The sequence below is a fragment of the Cololabis saira genome, chromosome 6, assembly GCF_033807715.1.
Source record: "Cololabis saira isolate AMF1-May2022 chromosome 6, fColSai1.1, whole genome shotgun sequence".
Lineage (NCBI taxonomy): Eukaryota > Metazoa > Chordata > Actinopteri > Beloniformes > Belonidae > Cololabis > Cololabis saira.
The window spans coordinates 42407855-42412683 of record NC_084592.1 but is presented as its reverse complement, the minus strand read 5'-3'; the positions used below and the strand labels follow the sequence as shown (position 1 = coordinate 42412683).

The following is a 4829-nucleotide window of genomic DNA, read 5'->3' as shown; positions in this document are numbered from 1 at the left end:
GAAGGAAGGAAGGAAGGAAGGAAGGAAGGAAGGAAGGAAGGAAGGAAGGAAGGAAGGAAGGAAGGAAGGAAGGAAGGAAGGAAAGATGGAAGGAAGGGAGAAAAGAGGAAAGGAAGAAGGAAGGAGAGAGCAGGAGGAAGGAAGGAAGGAAGGAAGGAAGGAAGGAAGGAGAGAGCAGGAGGAAAGAAGGAAGGAAGGGAAAAAAAGAAGGAAGGAAGGAAGGAAGGAAGGAAGGAAGGAAGGAAGGAAGGAAGGAAGGAAGGAAGGAAGGAAGGAAGGAAGGAAGGAAGGAAGGAAGGAAGGAAGGAAGGAAGGAAGGGAAAAAAAAGAAGGAAGGAAGGAAGGAAGGAAGGAAGGAAGGAAGGAAGGAAGGAAGGGAGAAAGAGGAAGGGAAGAAGGAAGGAAGGGAAGGAGAAAACAAGGAAAGAAGGGAGAAAACAAGGAAGGGAGAAAAGAGGAAGGGAAGAAGAAGAAAGAAAGAAAAGAAAGAAAGAAAGAAAGAAAGAAAGAAAGAAAGAAAGAAAGAAAGAAAGAAAGAAAGAAAGAAAGAAAGAAAGAAAGAAAGAAAGAAAGAAAGAAAGAAAGAAAGAAAGAAAGAAAGAAAGAAAGAAAGAAAGAAAGAAGAAGAAAGAAAGAAAGAAAGGAAGGAAGGAAGGAAGGAAAGAGTAAGGTAAGATGGAAGGATAGGAGAATTAGGTCATTAACAAGGGTTAAGATATTTAATTTGCTGATTATTTTCGTCCGACAAGAATATTTAGGTTTTTTAAACACCTGACATGTTCCGGAGATCCTTTCGCCTTCAACAGTCACAGGATGGCGTGTGCGTCTTGTGACTGTAATAATTTTTCGGGGGTTTATGTTCTGGGCTTCTGGAAAGCACCTAGAGACAACTTCTGTTGTAATAGACGCTATATGAATAAAATTGAATTGAATTGGATTGACTCTGATGAAGGCGAAAGGGATCGCCGAAACATGTCAGGTATTTAAAAAAACCTAAATATTCTTGCTCGACGAAAAGAATCAGCAAATGAAATTGAAAAAATGGACAAAATGAACTTTATTAAATCAGACCTAAGATATGTTGACCCCCCAGTCCTGGTTTTCCTTGGCCTCTCGAACCCCAACGCCCTGCCCTCCACTTCCAACCCAAACACTGCACACACACTGACAAAATAAGACATAAGTATTTTAATGCTCCCATCACGTAACCACTAGATTTGACTTTTAACTCAAACTTTAGTGCAAATGTAGAAAGAATTCAAGCTCCAAGGTCATCAAACCATCATCTTAGCACTATCGTCCTAATTTGGGAGATGGAAGCTTAATTTGTTGTCCTTGTTGTCCATTTTGGAGAGCCATTAATCACACAGAGCTCTCTCTGTGCTGTTTCCTCCTGCTTCATTTTCAAGTAATGAAATGAAGAAGTTGAGGCTCTTTCCAAAACAACTCATCTCTAAAAGTCACTTTTAACAGCTCAGTGATGAAAGTAACATGCATATATTTGTGAATGTGCAAGGCAAGGGGAATTAACGAATGAGCTTTTGACCTGCATGACCTTTGAGGCAGCAGAAAAACAAACCTGTCCTCTCTGCTATGATCCTGAGCACTTAGATGCTTCACCGTGCATTAGACGAGCAGAAAGCTCGGATCCCCTGACGCAATTCTCCACTATACATCTACTGTACGTGTCATTACGACATATTCTTTTGAGTCATTATGGAATTAACATTTTGAATCTTAGAGCCAATATGCCTCAAACAAATCCTCAGCCTCTGCATCAAAATGATTATTTCTAAACAAACCATGTTTAATCGACCGCATGCCTCCACAGCTCTCTCCATCTGGAGAATGCTGTGTGACAGCCTCCCTTAAATTACTAATATAAATCTGCCACAGTGGGAGTTTAGCTGCCAGGGGCCCCTGTGGGGGTCCACGTCAAAGCAACCGGCTTTCAAAGCAAAGATCCATTCAGAGCAAAAGCCCGGCTAGATGCTTTGCTCTGAATCTTCCTTGCCACCTGATCACAATTCCAGTAAAATGTAGCAAATATCTAAGTGAGCGAGGGCTTGTGGGCATGCACACATTAGTAAGTATAGAGGGTATGCATTGACGTCACTTCCCCACGCCCCCTTACTCGCACTGAGTGGCAAAAACAGCTGCAACTAGTGGAGAAGACGGGATAACAGACGATTATCGGCTTAAATTAAAGGCAGTTGGACTTGACAGTGACCCGTACAGTTTCCCCAAGAACCAGTGGTCCATGGACATTAATATTTGGACACCCAATCCAGTTTCCTGATATTTATATGTACTTAATTTCTACGCTGGGGAAATACACGAAACAGCTTGAAGGCATACAAAAGTCTTGACGCTTGGTTCTACTTCAAGGCAGGATTTGTTGTAGAAATTAAAGTGATGAGGACACCGAACTTTATGATTTGGACCGTTTAACGTTAGCTACCCAAAAATCCAACATTACCTGATACAAAATGGGAACCGGCCTGGTGTCAGGGTTTGACAATTCCCCCAGTTTGTGTTTTCTGCTCTGCCCCGCCTGTTTTCCATCTGCCCTGATTGTCTGCACCTGTGTCTCGTTATCCCCTGTGTATATCTGGTCTTGTCTTTCCCTGCTCCCTGTCGGGGCCGTACTGTTTCCTTCCTCCATGTGTCCTGTCAGGTTTCTGTTTTTTTTGCGCTCGTGTTTTTGGTAATCCTGCTCTGCAGCGTTTTTGGTTCTTGGTTTTTTGCTAAATAAATCCTGTTTTTTGCAACTCCTGCCTCCTGCCTCCTGCTCTCCTGCGTTTGGGTCCTCAACAAACACCATTTGTGACACTTGGTGCCTGGAATCCAGTTGTTTCTGCGAATTGCAGCGATACATTTGTCTCTCTCTAAAGCAGTGTCTCCCAACCTGGGGTCCTCCCCCCCCTGGGGGGGCGCCAGAGATCTCTGGGGGGGCCCAAAACTTTGTCTGCTTTGAAATTATGCAGTTGTAAAAATTATATTTGCGAATGAGTCATTCATAAGACATTGTTAGGAATAATTTATGAATGTCTTGAATATCTTTTGCTTTTTATACACTGGTGACAAACACAGGAAATCATTTCATTCCTTATTATATCATTACTCACATTTAATCTACAGGTTGTTAAAGGAAAAATGTTGGTCTCATATTAAGAGACATTTTTCAGAAATATTTTTATGTCCTTTTATGTCCTATGTGCGTATTTTATACATTGGTGACATTGGAGAAAAACAAAGTCATATGTATACAGAGTAAACCAAAGAGAAATGTATCAAAAAAACATAATTAATGGTCATATTTTCAATTAAAGACTATTTTGGTGCTAGTATGTACGGGTCGGGGGGCCTGGCTGGTCTTAGACACAAGTAGGGGGGGTCCAAGGAAAAAAGGTTGGGAACCACTCTTAAAGCTTATTTTTCATCAGTCTGTAAAACGATAACTCCCATTTCTTGCTAAATCTATTAGTACAGTCGATCGCACAACAGCTCTTTGCCATTTTAGATGTTTTCCAGTTGCTCAAACTGAAAGTTTACGCTGCCACTCAGTCTTTCTGCCACTCAGTGGGCGAAACCCGCTGTGAAGTCCGCATCTGTGACGTCATGCGCATTCCCTCTATAAATAGGTACTAATAATGTTATAAGAAAGCAACAGTGAAGAAGAGCTGGCTTCTGTAAGTCGGTCCAGAGTGCAGTTCTGGGTTCGGCTCCTCCGTCTCTCCCTGAACGCGCGGAGCATCAAACATTAGCACCGAAGGCTCCCAAATCGCTGTGTGATCAGCTGGACTCTCTCAAAGTGTATTCTCCTTCCTTATCACCGTCTGCCATGGCAACACCACTTCTGCTGCATCCACTGTCTTATTGATAAACTTCACCAGAGGATAGCCTGGGCCCGCGGTGCGGCTGAATTCAATCAGTGTTAGGGGGGAAAACACACGTTATCCATCACTAACATAAATCCAGTACAGGAAAACTCTGCCAGCTATTCCTTCATACAAGCTGACCACTAACACAGAAGATGGTAAGTGACGGTCCCTCTGGTCACTGCAAAAAGCACTGGGCTTTTTCAAGAAGTGTTACCAAGTAAAGACATTATGATATAAACAAAAGATCATGCACATTCATAAATACATAGCAACAGTAATCAGAGAAAAGCAATGCAGTCAATTATTAGATTCACAGTGGCTGTCATAACTCCCCCTGAGTTAATTTGATTTCCTCTTGGGCTGTATATCAGTTCCCCAACTGTGCTTATAACAGACATGGTGTGCAGCCTGCACGCTGTAGCGGGCAATGTTGCTTAACCCTGTAGAGTACGATGGGCGGTGTGGACTAAAACATGTATCGCGATAATTTCTGGCATTTATCCCGATGACGATAAAAATGACGATTAAAGAAAATACCAATTCAACTCCACCTCATTCTTTCTTTCTTTCTTTCTTTCTTTCTTTCTTTCTTTCTTTCTTTCTTTCTTTCTTTCTTTCTTTCTTTCTTTCTTTCTTTCTTTCTTTCTTTCTTTCTTTCTTTCTTTCTTTCTTTCTTTCTTTCTTTCTTTCTTTCTTTCTTTCAGGATCATTTCCTTCCTTCCTTCCTTCCTTCCTTCCTTCCTTTCTTCCTTCCTTCTTTCCTCCTGCTCTCTCCTTCCTTCTTCCCTTCCTCGTTTCTCCCTTCCTTCCTCCTTTCCTTGTTTTCTCCCTTTCTTCTCCCCTTTTCTTCCTTCCTTCCTTCCTTCCTTCCTTCCTTCCTTTCTTCCTTCCTTCTTTCCTCCTGCTCTCTCCTTCCTTCTTCCCTTCCTCGTTTCTCCCTTCCTT

At 42.1% G+C, this 4829-nt stretch overlaps 1 protein-coding gene across 2 annotated transcripts in view; it reads left to right on the top strand.

Annotated features, from left to right (window-relative positions):
• The window catches only part of il1rapl1a (interleukin 1 receptor accessory protein-like 1a), a 458044-nt gene that overhangs the window by 119977 nt on the left and 333238 nt on the right, over positions 1-4829 (top strand). The window lies entirely within an intron of this gene.